At 49.0% G+C, this 19,844-nt stretch overlaps 1 pseudogene; it reads left to right on the forward strand.

Annotated features, from left to right (window-relative positions):
* The first annotated feature begins 1,518 nt into the window (after positions 1-1,518).
* Positions 1,519-5,060, forward strand: LOC116887592 (annotated as a pseudogene).
* The last annotated feature ends 14,784 nt before the right edge of the window (positions 5,061-19,844 follow it).

A 19,844-nucleotide genomic window follows, 5' to 3' on the forward strand; every position in this document is an offset into this window, starting at 1 on the left:
ACCTTGTCTCAAAAAACAGAATAAATGAGAAGAAAAGTAACAGAGACAGATCCTTTCTGTGGGGCTGCCTACCCCAACTGCATCCTTAGGTCAGTCAGGATGGAACCTAAGAGCTTCAAGTTCCCATGGAAAACACTCACAGCACCTAAGAGTGGTTCACTGAAACAGGAGCCCCCAGATCCTGGAGAGGCTGCTGGGCTGCTGTGGAGACCTGCATGGGGAGGGGACTGGAGTTCACACCTGTGCTCACCCACATTTGTTGCTCTGTGTGATGGGTGACTCTCTTCAGGAGCCCCCACCCATCTCTCCTCTTCTTTCCACTTCAGTTCTGTGGCTGTGATTTGGAGACATCCACAGAATGAAGAAACGTGTAAATTTAATCTTTCCCCACACTACTGACCAGGGATGAAACCTCACATCACCGGCATGTACTCTCTGGCCTGAGAATCATCTTTCCTCCAGTGTCCACACTGCTCAGGCCTGAGGAACTCTGGGGCCCCAACTCAGTTATCAGATCCAGTGTCCCACACAATTGTGACATTCATGTCTCTCACCTCCTCAGCTCATAAGTGTGAGTGAAGGTCAGAGAGGGGGTGAGAGGTCACAGATTGATAACTTCTCCCACACTCTCTCATTATTCTGTGGTATAGTTAATTACAGTTCCCCTCCTACTGTGATTTAGTCACTAAAGCAGCTGCACCAGGGAAGTGTGGACACAGGGAAGAGCATTGTAGCATAGGGCGCTGTGCTGTCTGCGGTCTCCACAGGCTTCTCTTCCCTGTGGACAACGACCCAGGTTCACATGGACAATCTCAGGACTGGGAATGAAGATCCTTGTAAAACGCACCCACCTGTAGCCACAGATGCATCTTCTGGAATAAACGCAAGGAGTCTGGGTCTAAACCCGAGGTTGAGAAGAGAGATCCTGAGGGAAGAGGCAAAGTCTCCTCTTTACAGATCAGAGTCCTGCACTCAGGCTTGGCAGTGTGAGCCGCCCATGCAGGTGAACAGAGCCTGGTCTCCGTGGGGTCCGGGAGGGGCTTGCAGGCCAGAGCCTCCTCTTAAAGGAGAAGCGTCTCTCCACTGCATCCACAAGGCTTGTGTTGTGATTGTATTCCCGGAAGTGGCTTTTCTTCTAGAAGACTCCAGGGTCTGACTTCTGAAGAGAAGGAAGAAGAGGGTGGAGGAGAGCACACAGAAAGGCCTGCAGGCGTCTCCTAGTGTTCAGGCAGCTTCTGGGTCAGAACTCGGAGACACCATGACAAACAGCGCTCTGTCCCATAGCCCAAGGTTCAGGCAAAGTCTTAGTCGCCAGGCTGTGAGGTCAGGGGCGGGGCTGGGGATTCCCCATCGCCCCAGTTTCACTTCTGCTTCTAACCTGTGTCAGGTCCTTCTGCCCGGATATTGATGATGCGCTGGCAATTCTCATTCCTATTGGATGGCGTGAATACGGTGAACCAATCAGCGTCGCCCCGGACACTAGTCCGTAAACTCCACGCAGCTCGCGGGACTCAGCCGCGTCCGGGACCTCGGATGGGGGCGATGGCACCCCGCACGGTGCTCCTGCTGCTGGCGGCCGCCCTGGCCCCGACCCAGACCCGCGCGGGTGAGTGCGGGGTCGGGAGGGAAACGGCCTCTGCGGGGAGGGGCGGGGGCGGCACCGGGGAAGCCGGGTCCCCGCGTCGCACACCAGACCCCCGCCCCTTCTCCACCCGCGTCCCGAGCCCCGCGCCCTGCTCCCCGCCCGGCCCGCGCACCCGCCCGGGGTCCCGGGAGGAGGTCGGGGTCTCACCGCGCGCCGCCCCCAGGCTCACACTCGCTGCGGTATTTCACACCGCCGTGTCCCGGCCCGGCCTCGGGGAGCCCCGGTTCATCTCTGTCGGCTACGTGGACGACACGGAGTTCGTGCGCTACGACAGCGACGCGGAGAATCCGAGATACGAGCCGCGGGCGCGGTGGATGGAGCGGGAGGGGCCGGAGTATTGGGAGAGGATCACACAGATCGCCAAGGAAAAGGAGCAGAGTTTCCGAGTGAACCTGAGGACCGCGCTCCGCTACTACAACCAGAGCGAGGGCGGTGAGTGACCCCGGGTCAGAGGTCACGACCCCTTCCCGTCCCCACAGTGGTCGGAGACTTCCGGGGTCCCAAGTCCGAGATTCGGGAGCAGAACCGACCCAGGCCGGTTTCCCTTTCGGTTTGGAGGAGTCCGCGGGCGGGCGGGGCCGGGGCCGGTGGGCGGGTCTGACCGCGGGGTCCCGCAGGCTCTCACACCTTCCAGAACGCATATGGCTGTGACGTGGGGTCGGACGGGAGCCTCCTCCGCGGGTATATGCAGTTCGCCTACGACGGCCGCGATTACATCGCCCTGAACGAAGACCTGAAAACGTGGACGGCGGCGGACTTTGCAGCAGGGATCACCCGGAACAAGTGGGAGCGGGACTGGTGCTGCAGAGAGAAGCAGGGCCTACCTGGAGGGCACGTGCGTGGAGTGGCTCCGCAGATACCTGGAGCTCGGGAAGGAGACGCTGCTGCGCTCAGGTGCGGGGGCCGCGGGCTTCTCCTCCTCTGCCCTCGGGCTGGGGCTCAGTCCTGGGGAAGAAGAAACCCTCAGCTGGGTGATGCCCCTGTCTCAGAGGGGAGACAGTGTCCCTGGGTCTCCTGATCCCTCATCACAGTGACTGCACTGCCTCTCCCAGGGCCCAGCCTTCTCCCTGGAGAGTTCTGAGTCCCTCTCAGGAGGGAAGGAGAGAATTTCCCCACTTAACAGCAGGGGCTCCCTGCTGTCAGCCATGGCCTCTCCCAGGCCAGGTTCTCTGCCCACACCCACTCTCTGAGGACACTGACTCCTGTCCTGCTGAGTGTGTCAGCCCTTACACCTCAGGACCAGAAGTCTCCTTTACCTCATAGGAGACATGGACTCCACTACACTAGGCTGGTGCCCCCAGTTTCTAGAACTTTCCAAAGAACACATTCTCACAGATCCCTCCCTGATGTGGGGTTTGCCTCTCTTCCACATCCCATTTCTCTCTCTTCCTACAGTGGAGAATGGTCCCATGAGCCCTTGTGGGGTACCCTGGAGGAATATAAATTGTGGAATTTCTTTTTCTTTTTTTCTCGCTTTTTCTTATTTCTTTCTTTCTTTTTTCTTTCCTTTTTATGAAGGCATTATTTTGCTTCTAGTCATAGTTTGTCTGCAAACACATATTAAATCAATTATTTTCCATTCCCTTTTCTGTTATATGCCTACCCACCTAATGCATCACATATGGACATCACATAAGGACGGCCATGTTGACCCACTGGCTCATATGGATTCCCCCTTAGCTTCTGAGTCCCTCAGGAAAGTGTGCAGTTTTGTGCTGAGGGGACCAGCTCTCCCTGCAGCTCACTATTAAGATGACAGTTGAAGTGTCAGACACACACAGTTCACTGTCATCATTGATTTAACTGTGTCCTCTGTATTTTTCAGTTTGTCTTGTTAACTGTGTGATTTCTTAAATCTTCCACACAGATCCCCCAAAGGCACATGTGACCCTTCACTCCAGACCTGAAGGTGATGTGACCCTGAGGTGCTGGGCCCTGGGCTTCTACCCTGCTGACATATTCCTGACCTGGCTGTTGAATGGGGAGGACCTGACCCAGGACATGGAGCTTGTGGAGACCAGGCCTGCAGGGGATGGAACCTTCCAGAAGTGGGCATCTGTGGTGGTGCCTCTTGGGAAGGAGCAGAATTACACATGCCATGTGGAGCATGAGGGGCTGCCTGAGCCGCTCACCCTGAGATGGGGTAAGGAAGTGTGGGTGCAGAGCTGGGGCCAGGGAAAGCTGGAGCCTTCTGCAGGCCCTGAGCTGGTCAGGGCTGAGAGCTGGGGTCATGACCCCCACCTTCATTTCTTACCTGCCCTTCCCAGAGCCTCCTCCATCCACAGACTTCAACATGAGAATCATTGCTGTTCTGGTTTTCCTTGGAGCTGTGGCCATCATTGGAGCTCTGGTGGCTGTTGTGAGGAAGGAGGAGGGATAAAACAGGTAGGAAAGGGCAGGGTCTGTTTCCCCTAAGCTTCCTTTAGGAGAGCGCTCTGCTCATTAATGGGAAGCACAGCCACACCCCTCATTGCTGCTGTCTCCAACTGGGTCCTCTGTCAGTTCTGGAAACTTCCTCCTCACAAGACCTTCCTTGAATTTCTCACAGCTTTTCTTCTCACAAGTGGAAAAGGAGACTACACCCCTGCTCCAGGTTAGTGTGGGGGCAGGATTGTCCCTGAGGTAATTAGAGTGAAGCTGGAGATGTTGGGAGCTCTGGGAATCCATAGTAGCTCCTCCATAGAAATCTTCTGGGATATGAATCCATACACATATACAGAAACACGTACACACACACACACACACACACACACACACACATACACGTATACATATAAACATATACATGTGTTTTGTTTTACCCTAGGCAGGGACAGCTCCCAGAGCTCTGATGTGTCTCTCTCACATTGTAAAGGTAACTCTGGGTCTGACTGGGGAGGGACAATGTGGACCTGATTGGTTTCAGGGACTCCCAGAATCCCCTGTGAGTGGAGGGTTGTTGGGCTGTTGTCTTCACAGTGATGATTTGTGACTCTCGGTCTCTAGTATGAAGAGAGCTGCCTGGAGTGGACTGAGTGACAGACGATGTGTTCAGGTCTCTCCTGTGACATCCAGAGCCCTCAGTTCTCTTTAGACACCAGTGTCTGATGTTCCCTGTGATTCTATGGCTTCAGTGTGAAGAACTGTGGAGCCCAGCCTGCCCTGCACACCTGGACCCTGTCCCTGCACTGCCTGCGTTCCCTTCCACATTCAACCTTGCTGGTCCAGCCTGGGGGTAGGGATTGGGGACATCTGCATCCTGTCACTCAGTGCTGCTTTGAGCTGCAACTCCTCACTTCTACACTGAGAATAAGAATCTGAGTGTGAACTTGACTGTTCACATCCTTGACACAAGTGTTGATGGCTTTTTAAATTACTGGATTGAGAATACTTAGAGGTTCTTTGTTTTTTGTTTTTGTTTTGTTTTCTTTTGTTTTGTTTTAAATAAATGGCAGGTGGAGAACCTTCCAGAATCTGTGTCACTAAGCTGTGTGTGTCTGGTGGGACAGGGTGGGGCTGTGGGAGGTGAGTGTGGACAGGGCTGTGCCCAGGTAGAACTCAGTGTGTTGTCATCTTTGGGGGTCACTCCTTGGCTGTGTCACCTCTGTACTCTATTCTCTCCATCACTGTGAAGCACACGTCTGTGATCACAGGGTCACAGGATGGCCAGATCCTTGTCCTGTCCCCAGGATGATGAGCAGCCCAGGCTGCTGTCCTAACTGTGGCTTTGTCTTCTGTGTTTATTCCTGTGTTTTTCTTTGTGTGGAGGACTGGGCCTATTCTTTTCCTGTGGGTGCTTCCTGTCTTGCTCTCCCCATGGATGCCAAGTGTGACAGGAGTAGGAAGTGTTTTTCCACTCTTGTCCCACCAGACTCTACAAGCGCTGTGCCCTCGGGATACTATGAGCTACACAGATGAACTAAACTCTCCTGAGCTCCTGCCTCCTTCCAGGGCCCTCCGTGGAGGTTCTCCCCATCTTTCCCATCTTTCCCCAGCTAACCCCGGATTGCAGGATCCACACAGAGGAGGGATCCACAGGCTCTCATCTCAGATCTGGCCCTGTTGGATCTGTGCTGTGCCCATGCCCCTGTCCTTCCCTGCCTCTGGGGATCCTGGTGCTGCCTCTAGAGAAGATTCAGGGTTGATGGGATGAGTCTACTTTAGATTTATGTTTATTTTAGAAACTGGTCCAGGAATTGGAGATAGCCCAGGGGTTGAGAGCACTTGGTGCTAATGCAGATGATGTCTCGATCCCAGCATGCACATGGTTGCTCACAGCCATCCATAACTCCTGCCCAAGAGCATCCAGTGCCCTGTGGAGATCAGGCTCATGCATGGTACAAATAAATACAGAAAAAAAAAAGTTTGTAGACAAGATTAATAAATCTTTTCAAAACTACATTATGGGAATTTGTGAGAAGGAAATTCCTTTGTTCCGGATTCTGACCCTTGAAGGATTCTCTTCTAGCTTTGTGATTTCCAGCCAAGAGTTCCAGGAGCCTTAGCTGAGATGTGTGAATACCACCTTGATGATAATCTCTGTCATGATGCAGCCAACTTCATCTTGTGAAGGATGACGACTTCCCCAGACCCAGCAGACAAACACTCATGCACAATAAATGTTGTATTAATGGATAATAAACAAATAGGTCATGAGTCAAAGACAGAAAGGCAGGTGGGGAGGAAGGGAGGGCTCTGCTGAGGGGAAAGCTCAGGTGATGCTGACCTCAGTGTGAGGGAACAGGGAGCTGCATCACAGCCTTTGGCTGGAGGTTGTATTAATCGGAGCCTCTGCAGAAGCTGGAGGTGACTGCATGAGTTTCTCCTCTGGACTGAACCATTCCCTGCTGGGCAGGGAGGAGGCCAATGAGCCCAGCACACAAGAAGTTACAGATTCACTGAGCTTACACAATGTAGCAGGTTCCTGTCAGGGTTGAATCAGTAGCACTTCCTGGGTGGCTGGCGAGGGGGAGTGGACACCACCACTCTTGAGTGGAGCTGCTGGGAGCCACGCAGAGGCTTACAGTGTTGTAGCTGTTGTGAGTGGATACTCACACGGGGCAGGGCTGTTCAGTGATTATCTCCCGACTCACACAGGCTCCGTGAGTAACCAGGTTGCCCAGAGTTCACCGAGCTGACCATGGATGGATGCTCTCCTTGGTCTGCTGTCGCTGTCTCTGTCTGGCCTGGAGGAAATGCAGTCCTCAATCAGGTGACACAACTGTGTCCATTGTCATCAGCCCACAGTGTCTATTCCAGATTTGAGATCTAAGTTCTGTTTCTAAGATACAGTAGGAAGAATACGGTGTTGCTGGTTTCCTGGAGCAAGCACTGTAGTGGAAAGATGCATGTGATACAATGTAAGGGAATAACAAAGAACAGGTTGTGTCCGGAGCTGGAGGGCAAAAGGCAAGGCGACCAGAGTGCAGGTGAGTGGAGCAGGGCAGAGAGCTATTGGTCTTTAATTTTTGGTTTTCCACGACAGGGTTTCCGTATGTAGTAGCCCTGGCGGTCCTGGAACTTACTATGTAGACCAGGCTGGCCTCAAACATAGATCATGCTGCCTCTGCCTCTGCTGGGATTAAAAGTTGCACATCCACCACTCTTTGAGTTATTATTATTTAAGATTGTTTACGATTGTGTGTGTGTGTGTGTGTGTGTGTGTGTGTGTGTGTGTGTGTGTGTGTGTGTGTGTTTATAGCCAGGTCTCTGACTTCAGGGGCTATAGGCTTGGATTTTTAAAAAACTTCTTTAATATAGTTTCTTTAATACTTCAACCTCCCATCTAGCTCACCACCCACCAGAGGTAGTGGAAAAGAAAGGCTAATAGGGTGAAGGGGGACATGGATCTGTTTAGAAATAGTTCCTTGGGGTGATTCCAATCTTTATTGTCAGGATATCAGCAGTCAGGTCCACTAGCAAACTACTAAACAGGAATCAGCAGCCACAGTCCAGTGCACTCAACAAATACCACACTGGGAGCAGCAGTAGCACCTCAATCCAGAAGAAACCACGAGGCTCCGCCCAATTGGCTCAAGTCAATGGAAGGCAAGAATCCCCTGAACCACAAGAAGTTCTTTGGTGCATTTTCTCTCTACAAAGTCACAACAAGCAAAGATCAGCTGTTGTTGTAAAATTATAAAAACTCAAATGCTGTCTTTTACACCCGCTAGATCTGGCACCGCAGTGCCCCAAGATAGCTGGTAGATATCTTGCCAGAAACACACATCCCAATTCCGTGGCGGCCCAGTGTCTCTAGCTGCCACACACTCTCTTAAACTTAAATCGCTACATGAAAGAACACACAACACAATAACCTCTGATCCAATTGATAAGATATAATTGCCCACCTAAACATACAAAGACCAGTACACATCCATCCCTTAAGAACATTCATAACAACCTGTAAATACACAGAGTGGAATCTTAACGTCAGCCTCCATGTTCTCTCCGCAGTTTCTCTCCTCCCATTCCAGTCTCCTCCTCTTCCCTCAAACTTTTCTCCCACCCATCCTTCCTTCTCGTCCAATGACAGGCCTCGTTCTATTTTGTACCCGCCTACACCTGCGTGATGACATCATCCCACAATCAGCAAGGCAATGCAAAGGGGAACCAATGCCAGAGCTTTGTCTGTAGAGTCACATTTATTCTCTCAAAATATCACGTGTCTGCTTCAACAAAATATTCTCTCGCCTGTGTCTGCCTCAGAAAGATATCATATGACCTAACTGAGTCTCCAAAGATGCCAGAAATTTCCACTTCTAAAGGCAAGTGGAGGGCTGGAGCGATGGCTCAGTGGTTATGAGTACTGACTGCTCTTCCAGAGACCATGAGTTCAAATCCCAGCAACTACACGGTGGCTCACAACCATCTGTGATGGGATTGGATGCCCTCTTCTGGTGTGTCTGAAGACAGCTACAGTGTACTTATTATCTATAATAAATAAACATATCTTTTAAAAAATTATTTGTGTGTAGTAATTACTTTTAGGTTGCTGTGGTACAACCCTCTGACCAAGGCAACTCATTGAAGATGAGGATGGGGCTACACTCCAACAGAGAAGAGTGCCTCATGGCAGGCAAGTGCTGCAGCAAGCCACAGGCAAGGTGGTTGGAGCAGGAAGCTGAGAGCTCACATCCCTAATGGAATACAGGAAACAGAGGGAACAAAATGGAAGCTGCTGGGACTTTTTACTCTCACAGCTTCCCCAAGGAACATACTTCCTCCTGCAAGGCCATACCCCTGAACAAAGGTCAACTGCCCTAGCCCATGGGGGAGATTTCTCACTGAGTCTACCCCGGTGGATGTGTGCACCATTGTGGGTGTAGTCAGGTGAGTGCAGGGGTCCTGGAGGTCAAAAGAGGAAGTCAGATGCCCTGGATGTGGTGCTGGAAACTGCACTTGGTTCTCCCCAGGAGCAGAAGGGGCTCTCAGCCCTAAGAGAGCTGTTGGAATAGGAATTCAGTGTGGCGTCAGAGGGTGACCTTTGAGGAAAGCTTTGAAGATTGTAGGAACTCTTTCCCTTGGGCTGGAGAGATGGCTTAGTGGTTAAGAGCACTCACTAACTGCTCTTCCAGAGGTCCTGAGTTCAAATCCCAGCAACCACATGGTGGCTCACAACCATCTGTAATGGGATCCATCGATGCCTTCTTCTGGTGTGTCTGAAGACAGTGACAAGGTAACCATATAAATTAAATAAAGAAATCTTCTTTCCCAAGGGTGCTGAACAAAGTTCCTTCTAGACCATGGATCCTGCAATGCCGATGTGCTGAGGCAGGAGCATGTCTGTGTGCTCTGAGAAGAATAAGGAAACAGGTACCTGGAGCAGAGTCAGGGTCTGTCTATACCATGACGCCTGGAGAATTCTATAAGTATCCAACTGTCCTAGAGAAATTTCTTCTTAATTTAAACATTCCCTCTAGGAGGGACAAGAGGCCCATGAGGCTCAGGTGGCCAACAAAATGCCATATGTCTGGGAGAACAGCAAGTTGGAAGGTGGCCTGGAGAGATGGCTCAGTGGTTAAGAGCACTCATTTACTGCTCTTCCAGAGGTCCTGAGTTCAAATCCCAGCAACTACATGGTGGCTCACAACCATCTGTAATGGGATCCGATGCCCTCTTCTAGTGCATCTGAAGACAGCAGCAGTGTACTTATAAAAATAAATTAATCTTAAAAAAAATAAAAAGAAATAGCAACGAAACAATTTCGTGGTTGGGGTCACCGCAACATGAGGAACTGTATTAAAGGGTCACAGCACTCAGAAGGGTGAGAGCCACTGATCTGAACAACCTTTCCACTCCTCAGCCTCCTGATTTTTGACAAAAGTGCCAGACTAGATGTTGGAGAAAAGAAAATGTGGGGCTCTTAATATGCTTTCTCATACAGGTGAATGAAACCCAGGTCTCCTCTCTCACTCTGCGTACAAATGTGACCAGCCCCACATGTCAAACCCCAGCCTGCGGTGACACACACTTCGATCCCAGCACTTAGAAGGCAGAGGCAGGTGGATCTCCAGGGCCACCAGGGCTACACAGAGAAACCCAGTCATGAAAAATGAAAAGCAGGCGAACCAAACAAAACTCTGGGCATGATAAATGGAAAAGAAGAGAAAACACTTTAAAATAAAGACAGAGGCAGGGGGATCTCCGTGAGGTGAGGCCAGCCTGATCTACATATGGAGTTCCAGGACAGTCAAAAGTACAGGGCAGTCAGGACTACATAGAGTCCATCTCAAAACAAAAGCAGAAAGACAAAACCAAACAAACAAAAAGACAGAGGCAGGGGAAAGCACTTAATTAGGATTCTAGTCACCTGCGAAATAAGTCACCAGTCAACAAAGGGACCTTGCAGAATTTAAAGACTTCTGGGAAGTTAGCAGAGCAAAGGGGGGCAAGGGTGGGGGAACTATGGAATAGAGGAAAATCTGCAAGTTCTACACCTGACAGAGCTTAATACCCAGAATGCACATGAACTCAAAAACTCAACCCAGTCAAACGGTGAGCCGTGGCACTGAACAGAAATCTCTCAAAAGAAGAATTACCCACTCAGCAGGCAGAGGCAAGCAGATCTCTGTGAGTTCGAGGCCAGCCATGTGCATTGTATAGCAAACTCACGACAACCACGGTTACTAAGTGTGATGTTGTCTTTAAAAGGCTATTTCCCAAACCAGAGGTTCTTAAAATGGTACCCAGTTCCAGGGTTCAATCTTCTCCCTGTTGAGCTGTCAGGCAGAGAAGCCCCAACAACAACACAGGAAATTGCCAGTGTTCTTGGTTCCCCAAAAGAACCAGACAGCATGACCAGACGCTGACAACACCACGGGGCTGGGGGCCTTCTGCTTGGCCTAGTACTGTTGCTGCTGTCAGGGATAGGATGTAACCAGAGGGGCTCTGGGACTCCTCTCACCCTCAGGGGTTGTGGTGTAGTTTGACGGGTATGAGCAAATTACAGGGCTACCAGAAGGTGGCAGAGTAACACTGAAAATTTGCTCATTGTCTTCAAAGATATCTAGGTTTACCCAAGGACCGTCGGCATTTTCTAACTATGGTGTGCTGGAGCCTAGACGACGCTAGGGGGCACGCTGAGCTCGCGGAAGCCACCCAGACTCCTCAAAGGTGAGAGATTCGCTTAAAGGTTGCTCCAATTGTTCTATGTTAAACTGAATTTATCGTGAAAATTATGCTGTTTTGAAATTTTCTTACATTGCAGGTATGGATGTTTTGCCTTCACGTATGCGTCTGGTGCCCCTGGGAAGCCAGAAGAGAGAACGGGATCCCTAGAACGGGAGTGAAGAAGCTTGTGGGGGCTGAGACTCAAACCTGAGACATCCAGGAGAGCATCAAGTGCTCTTAACCTTCTCTCCAGCCCGTGTGTTTGTTTTCTTTCATTTGGCGGAGGAAGGGGTTCTGAGAAAGGATCTTACCTGTAGCCCAGGCTGGCCCGATTTGCTATGTGATCAAGGCTCGTTTCAAATCCAACGTTATCTCCTACCTCAGTTTCCCAAGTGCTGAGATTATAATGAGATCTGTTGCCCTCTTCTGGTGTGTCTGAAGACAGCTACAGTGTACTCATATATAATAAATAAATTAATCTTTTTTTAAAAATGGTAGAAGGAGGGGCTGGAGAGATGGCTCAGTGGTTAAGAGCACTCATTAACTGCTCTTCCAGAGGTCCTGAGTTCAAATCCCAGCAACTACATGGTGGCTCACAACCATCTGTAATGGAATCTGATGCCCTCTTCTGGTGTGTCTGAAGTGTACTCACGTACATAAAATAATAAAATTAAAAAGAAAAGAAAAGAAAAAAATGACCATCCTACCAAAAGCAATGTACAGATCTAGAGTAATCAAAGTGTCAGTACTGTTTTCCATGAATATTGGGAATAAAAGTTACAATTCATAAGAAAATACAAAGAGGGCTGGAGAGATGGCTCAGTGGTTAAGAGCACTGGCTGCTCTCCCAGAGATCCTGAGTTCAAATCCCAGGAGCCACATGGTGGCTCACAACCATCTGTAGTGGGATCTGATGCCCTCTTCTGGCACGGTGGTGTACATACAGATAGATTAGTTAATAAATACATAAAGTTAATAAATAAATATATTTAAAAAATAAAAAAGAGGGGCTGGAGAGGTGGCTCAGTCGTTAAGAACACTGACAGCTCTTCCCGAGGTCCTGAGTTCAATCCCCAGCAACCACATGGTGGTTCACAGTCATCTGTAATGGGATCTGATGCCCTCTTCTGGTGCATCTGAAGACAACAGCAGTGTACTTATAAAAATAAATTAATCTTAAAAAAAAAAAATAAAAAGAAATAGCAACAAAACAATTTCGTGGTTGGGGTCACCGCAACATGAGGAACTGTATTAAAGGGTCACAGCACTCAGAAGGGTGAGAGCCACTGATCTGAACAACCTTTCCACTCCTCAGCCTCCTGATTTTTGACAAAAGTGCCAGACTAGATGTTGGAGAAAAGAAAATGTGGGGCTCTTAATATGCTTTCTCATACAGGTGAATGAAACCCAAGTCTCCTCTCTCACTCTGCGTACAAATGTGACCAGCCCCACATGTCAAACCCCCAGACCCAGCCTGCGGTGACACACACTTCGATCTCAGCACTTGGAAGGCAGAGGCAGGTGGATCTCCAGGGCCACCAGGGCTACACAGAGAAACCCAGTCATGAAAAATGAAAAGCAGGCGAACCAAACAAAACTCTGGGCATGATAAATGGAAAAGAAGAGAAAACACTTTAAAATAAAGACAGAGGCAGGGGGTCTCTGTGAGGTGAGGCCAGCCTGATCTACATATGGAGTTTCAGGACAGTCAGAAGTACAGGACAGTCAGGAATACATAGAGTCCATCTCAAAACAAAAGCAGAAAGACAAAACCAAACAAACAAAAAGACAGAGGCAGGGGAAAGCACTTAATTAGGATTCTAGTCACCTGCGAAATAAGTCACCAGTCAACAAAGGGACCTCACAGAATTTAAAGGCTTCTGGGAAGTTAGCAGAGCAAAGGGGGGTGGGGGGTGGGGGACTATGGAATAGAGGAAAATCTGCTAGTTCTACACCTGACAGAGCTTAATACCCAGAATGCACATGAACTCAAAAACTCAAAAACCCAGTCGAACGGTGAGCCGTGGCTCTGAACAGAAATCTCTCCCACTCAGCAGGCAGAGGCAAGCAGATCTCTGTGAGTTCGAGGCCAGCCATGTGCATTGTATAGCAAACTCACGACAACCACGGTTACTAAGTGTGATGTTGTCTTTAAAAGGCTATTTCCCAAACCAGAGGTTCTTAAAATGGTACCCAGTTCCAGGGTTCAATCTTCTCCCTGTTGAGCTGTCAGGCAGAGAAGCCCCAACAACAACACAGGAAATTGCCAGTGTTCTTGGTTCCCCAAAAGAACCAGACAGCATGACCAGACGCTGACAACACCACGGGACTGGGGGCCTTCTGCTTGGCCTAGTACTGTTGCTGTTGTCAGGGATAAGATGTAACCAGAGGGGCTCTGGGACTCCTCTCACCCTCAGGGGTTGTGGTGTAGTTTGACGGGTATGAGCAAATTACAGGGCTACCAGAAGGTGGCAGAGTAACGCTGAAAATTTGCTCATTGGCTTCAAAGATATCTAGGTTTACCCAAATTCCGTCGACATTCTCTATGGTGTGCTGGAGCCTAGACGACGCTAGGGGGCACGCTGAGCTCGCGGAAGCCACCCAGACTCCTTAAAGGTGAGAGACTCCCTTAAAGGTTGCTCCAATTGTTCTATGTTAAACTGAATTTATCGTGAAAATTATGCTTTTTTGAAAGTTTCTTACATTGCAGGTTTGGATGTTTTGCCTTCACGTATGCGTCTGGTGCCCCTGGGAAGCCAGAAGAGAGAACGGGATCCCTAGAACGGGAGTGAAGAAGCTTGTGGGGGCTGAGACTCAAACCTGAGACATCCAGGAGAGCATCAAGTGCTCTTAACCTTCTCTCCAGCCCGTGTGTTTGTTTTCTTTCATTTGGCGGAGGAAGGGGTTCTGAGAAAGGATCTTACCTGTAGCCCAGGCTGGCCCGATTTGCTATGTGATCAAGGCTCGTTTCAAATCCAACGTTATCTCCTACCTCAGTTTCCCAAGTGCTGAGATTGTAATGAGATCTGTTGCGCTCTTCTGGTGTGTGTGAAGACAGTTACAGTGCGCTCATATATAATAAATCTTTATAATTAATCTTTACAAAAAAAAATGGTAGATGGCATCTTCACTTGAGAATTGCTAGACAGCTGCCCTCAATCTGGTTTTCTTCCTTTCTCTCTCTCTCTCTCTCTCTCTCTCTCTCTCTCTCTCTCTCTCTCTCTCTCTCTCTCTCTCTCTGTCTCTCTCTCTCTGTCTCTCTCTCTCTGTCTCTCTCTCTCTCTTTCAAACTTGTTTAGTTTTGTGTTTCATCTGGTACAGTGTTTTGCTTGCATGTAGGTCTGTGTGAGGGTGTCAGATACCCTGGAACTGGAGTTACAGACAGTTGTAAGTCACCAAGTGGGTGCTGGTAATTGAATCTGGGTCTTCAGGAAGAACAGCCAGTGCTCCTGACTCATGCGGCCACTATCCATTCCCCACCTCCACCCCACCCACAGTTTCTTTCCTTAATGATTAAATGTTTTAATTGTGCTGGACATGGTGGCACACATACACCTTTCAATCTCAGCACTTAGGAGGCAGAGGCAGGAAGATCTCTGGGAGTTCGAGACTAGCCTGGTCTACAGAGTGGATTCCAGGATAGCTAGATCTATGTAGGAAGAAGATCTTGGCTCAAAACCGAACAATGACCTTTTTTGTTTAAACTGTGTCTTGTAATCCAGGCTGGCCTCAAAGTTTCCTGCCTCCCAGCCCCCAGCACTCTGATACAGACATGTATACCCAGCAGGACTTTCGGCATTTTTTTAACTTTAAAGAGTGAGGCAAAAACGTGTGTGTGTGTGTGTGTGTGTGTGTGTGTGTGTGTGTGTGTGTGTGTGTGTGTTTTGTGTTGTGTTCCTGTGTCTCAAAGCTGGAGATTGGCCCCAAAACCTGGCCTGTCATGAGCCAGATCCCAGTTTAAATTTTTCATTTTCTATTTTTGTTCTGTTTGCTCTGCCTTCTGGGGGCTTTTTTAAAAAATGGACAAAGGTGTAAAAATAAAAAGTCTCTCTCCCCCTCTCTCTCTCTGACACACCAACACACACACACACACCCGACAGACAGAACATTTTCTTTTGAAGTTAAAGCTGGCCAATAATGGTCCCCCCTAACTCTTGTTTCTAGAGTGTTGGGATTTCAGACATGCCTCCACACCTGGCTTCCACCGCTTTCCTCCAATTCTGTCCTGTCCATCCGTGTCGGTGTCCGTCCTGTCCCGTCCGTCCTCCCCCCCCCTCCACCCCCGTGTTGTCGGACCCACCCCCACCCCACCCCCGTGTCCGGAAGTACTCGGGGACAACGAAGATGCTTGCGGAAGAGCCTGTGACCTTGAGGAGAAGGAATTTGGCCTGAAGCCAGAGCCAGAACGAAGTGGCCCCAGGTGAGAGAGGAAGACAGGTGCCCTGAGGTGACTGCGTGGTGAAAGCCGGGCTGGGCTCTGGTATTCTTCTTTATCTCTGGGGCCTAGACAAGGGAGTTCTTAGAGAATTAGCTCCTTCAGCCTTCAGAAAAAAAATCTCCTGAAACAGGTTTTAAAATCTAAGAATCAAAAAGTTAAGAAATAAAAAAAAAATCTAAGAATCTAAAAATCAAACTCCCTCAGCAGTTCTAGAACCTTCTGAAAAACTGATATATTCTGACCCTGGTTTTTTTTTTTTATTTTCTTTTTTTTTTTCGGAGCTGGGGACTGAACCCAGGGCCTTGTGCTTGCTAGGCAAGCGCTCTACCGCTGAGCTAAATCCCCAACTCTGACCCTGGTTTTAACTTCCTGTGAAATTCCAGTTTAATTGTTCCATGTTTTTGTTGTTCTTGTTTTTTTAAATTTGCGTTGTTTGCTTTGTTTGTTTTGCCTTTAAAAATGGAAAATTTAAACCGGTAAAAAATTTCTCTCTCTCCCCCCCCCTTTCTCTGAAGTGCGTGTGCGCGCGCGCGCGCACGCACACACACACACACATATTTTACTTTAAAAGTAAAGCCTGACTTCCCCAGGCTGGCCCCAAATTCATGGTCCTTGGGTCACCATTTCTTTTTTTTTTTTTTTTTTTTTTTTTCCGGAGCTGGGACCGAACCCAGGGCCTTGCGCTTCCTAGGCAAGCGCTCTACCACTGAGCTAAATCCCAACCCCGGGTCACCATTTCTTTTTTTTTTTTTTTTTTTTTTGGAGCTGGGGACAGGGCCTTGCGCTTCCTAGGCAAGCGCTCTACCACTGAGCTAAATCCCCAACCCCAGGGTCACCATTTCTGATAATGTATGATAAAAAAAAAAAAAATTTTTTTTCAGGAAGTTCCGAGGGTTGACGCTAGACTGAGCAAGCCTTCCTTCTTTTCCTCCTCTCCCTACTGGGCTTCACTTCAGAGCCAGCCAAGAAAAAAAGATGCCCGATTAGGACCAGCCAAGCAGCTGATGTGAGCCGGGCAGCCCACCCCACCCCCAACAGTATAAAGGTCTGTGGTCGCAAGGAAGGGGAGGTGTTTCTTTGAAAGATCTGGTTTGGCCTAGAGGCTAGGAGGAAGGAGGTTAAAGGCAATCCCACTCATCAGAAAGGGGGCGGGGGAGAGGGGCGCTGTGATGGAGCCACCTGCGTAAACCCACTGAGGGACTCTGAAGTCGGAAATGTGCAATGCTTAGTGCCAGGAGACCATCACTGGGCCAGACCCTGCACACGAAAGCTAAGGAAGGAACTGGATGAGAAGTGGAACCCAGGTACTAAGAAGACCGTAGCTTCCCCAGCCCCAGAAAAAAAAAAAAAAAAAAAAAAAAAAAAAAAAAAAAAAAAGGAAGGAGGAGGAGGAGGAGGAAGAAGAAGAAGAAGAAGAAGAAGAAGAAGAAGAAAGAAGAAGAAGAAGAAGAAGAAGAAGAAGAAGAAGAAGAAGAAGAAGAAGAAGAAGAAGAAGAGAAGAAGAAGAAGAAGAAGAAGAAGAAGAAGAAGAAGAAGAAGAAGAAGAAGAAGAAGAAGGAAGACCGTGGCTGCAGCTGGTACTGGGCCCTGACCTTCCTTCCTCTGAAGCAAGACACAGCCTTGTGGCTACAGTCTTTGTAAGTCATGCCTAGCCTCTCCCCTCTCTCCGGCTCTTCACCAAGTGCACAAAGGACATACAGAGGATTCTGGGATTTGTTTTTTGTTTTGTTTTGTTTTTTTTCTCTCAAGACAGGGTCTCTCTGTGCAGCCCTGCCTGTCCTGGAACTCTGTAAGTCAAGCGGACCTCATACTCAGAGATCCGCCTTCCTCTGCCTCCCAAGTGCTGGGATTACACTATCCCTGGAGGATTCTGGGAATCTTGAGCCAGACTCTCCCAAAGGGATTTGATTTCCAAGGTCCCCTTTTGTTCTTCACTAAAAATGATACAATTGCTAAAGAGTTAAACAAACAAAAACCCATAAATGTTAAAAATCAGTAACTTTTAGTTCTCAGTGGGAATTTTTTTTAAATATATTTAGGGCTTGAACCCTGGGCCCTAGAGACCCCAGGAATGTTCCATCTTGCTCTTAGAACTACATCCAAAGCCCTAGAGGGTTGGAGGGGCTGGAGAGATAGCTTCAAGGTTAACAGCACTTGCTGTTCTGCAGGGGACCTAAGTTCAGTTCCCAGCACTCATGTGGGAAACTCACAACTGGCAGTAAGTTCTGTCCCAGGGGATCAAGCACCCTCTTCAGGAATCTTTATGTATGTGGTACTAATACATACATGAATACATACATACATGCATGCATGCATACACACACACACACTCACATTCCACAAAATAAATAGGCTTTTAAAAATGATTTTAAATTCCCAATATTTTAGAGGCAGAGGGAGGCTGATTTCTCTGACCTATTTTTTTCCATTGTTTTGAGGGATGAGCAAGATCTTTGCGGGGGAGGGGGGGGATGGAAAACTCCTGGAGGCTGAGTTGTTGCCCACAACCCCCTCAAGGCTTCCTCCAGGCCAAACTCTCAGCTCCTGGCTGCTGCATTGGTGATGTTCACCTTGTTCGCAGGGCTACGTCCACCATCATCCAGGGTGTGGCTACTGAAGCAACAGTGGAACTGGTCACCTGCCTAAACCGGAGATAAAGTGCTTCCCTCTGTCTCAAAGGTTTATTTATGAGCTCAGATGGCGGCTGACAGATATGCAGGGGAGAAGACCCTTGTGGAAGCAAGGAGGTAATAAAAGAACCTGTGGCCTCACACCATCCATAAAAACACTCTCTAAGCCTGAGCCAGCAACCAAACAAGATATTTATCCTTTCTTTCTCAAAATACCTTCTTCTTTCTTAAGATTTATTTTTTAGGACTGGAGAGATGGCTCAGCGGTTAAGAGCACTGACTGCTCTTCCAGAGGTCCCGAATTTAATTCCCAGCAACCACATGGTGGCTCACCACCATCCGTAATGGGATCTGAGGCCCTCTTCTGGTGTGTCTGAAGACAGGTACAGTGTATTCACATAAAATAAATAGATAAGGGGTTGGGGATTTAGCTCAGTGGTTAGAGCGCTTGCCTAGGAAGCACAAGGCCCTGGGTTCGGTCCCCAGCTCTGAAAAAAAGAAACAATAAAAAATAAAAAATAAATAGATAAAAAAAATTTAGGGGTTGCTTTTTAGCTCAGTGTGTTAGGTGTCCCTTGCCTACCCTGGATTTGAAGTTAGAGGCACAAGGCCCTGGGGATTTAGCTCAGTGGTCCCCAAGGCCCTCCGGTTCGGGTCCCCAAAAAAAAAAAAAAAAAAAGAGCTCTGGTCCCAGAAAGTGCCCTTGACCACTGAGTGATCTCTATATCTTTGAGACTCATGAACCTCAGGTTGACTTGTTACCCACTGTGGTGGTTGACCGTGATTGTCTCCAGGCAACCTGGTACACGTCTGTCTTTAGATTCCGCACCCTGGGAAGCAGAGACAGGCGGATCTATGTGAGTCTGAGTACAGCCTGATCTACATTTCAAGTTATAAAAAAGGAAGATGGCGGCGTGACAGGATCTAGTATCACCTGGGAAAAGAGCTTCCGAGCCTGCCAGCCAAGGGTTATGTTGATTAGCCTAGGCTTACCTGTGTGAGATTATCTAGATTAGGTTAATTAACCGTGGGAAGAGCCGCCTTAGTCCTAGAGCCGCAGCTCTAGTCCTCTCTGGCAAGCAGATGACAAGGAGGAAGGGAGATGGCTCACTGCTAAGAAGGGTTTCTGTGAACACGAGAGGAGTCCAATTTGATTCCCCAGCAACCACATGAACGTGGGCCACGGCTGTATCTGCCCGTCACCCCAACACTGAGGGTGGAGGCAGGCGGATCTTGGGAGCCTAGCCCCCAAAAAGGTGAGCTTCGGCTTAACTTGAGAGACCCATGTTGGGCTTTGGGGGGCTCACCATGCCCTTGGTCCCCACTCCCTCCGACTTCTCCCCCACCTTTGAGGGAGGGAAACTCTGCTGGTGGGGTCCCAAAGGCCCAGGTACAGGAGAAATAGGTGCTTGGCATTCATTCTGACCCAGCTCTTGGCAGAAGTTAAGCAGGGGCTGCTGGACACCACATGTGTAGTGTCCATTGTCTCTCTCTACTTATTTCAGTTCTGCTGAGTCCCCAACGCAGGCTGTACCAGACC

Source organism: Rattus rattus, chromosome 18 (genome assembly GCF_011064425.1).
Source record: "Rattus rattus isolate New Zealand chromosome 18, Rrattus_CSIRO_v1, whole genome shotgun sequence".
Taxonomy (NCBI): Eukaryota; Metazoa; Chordata; class Mammalia; order Rodentia; family Muridae; genus Rattus; species Rattus rattus.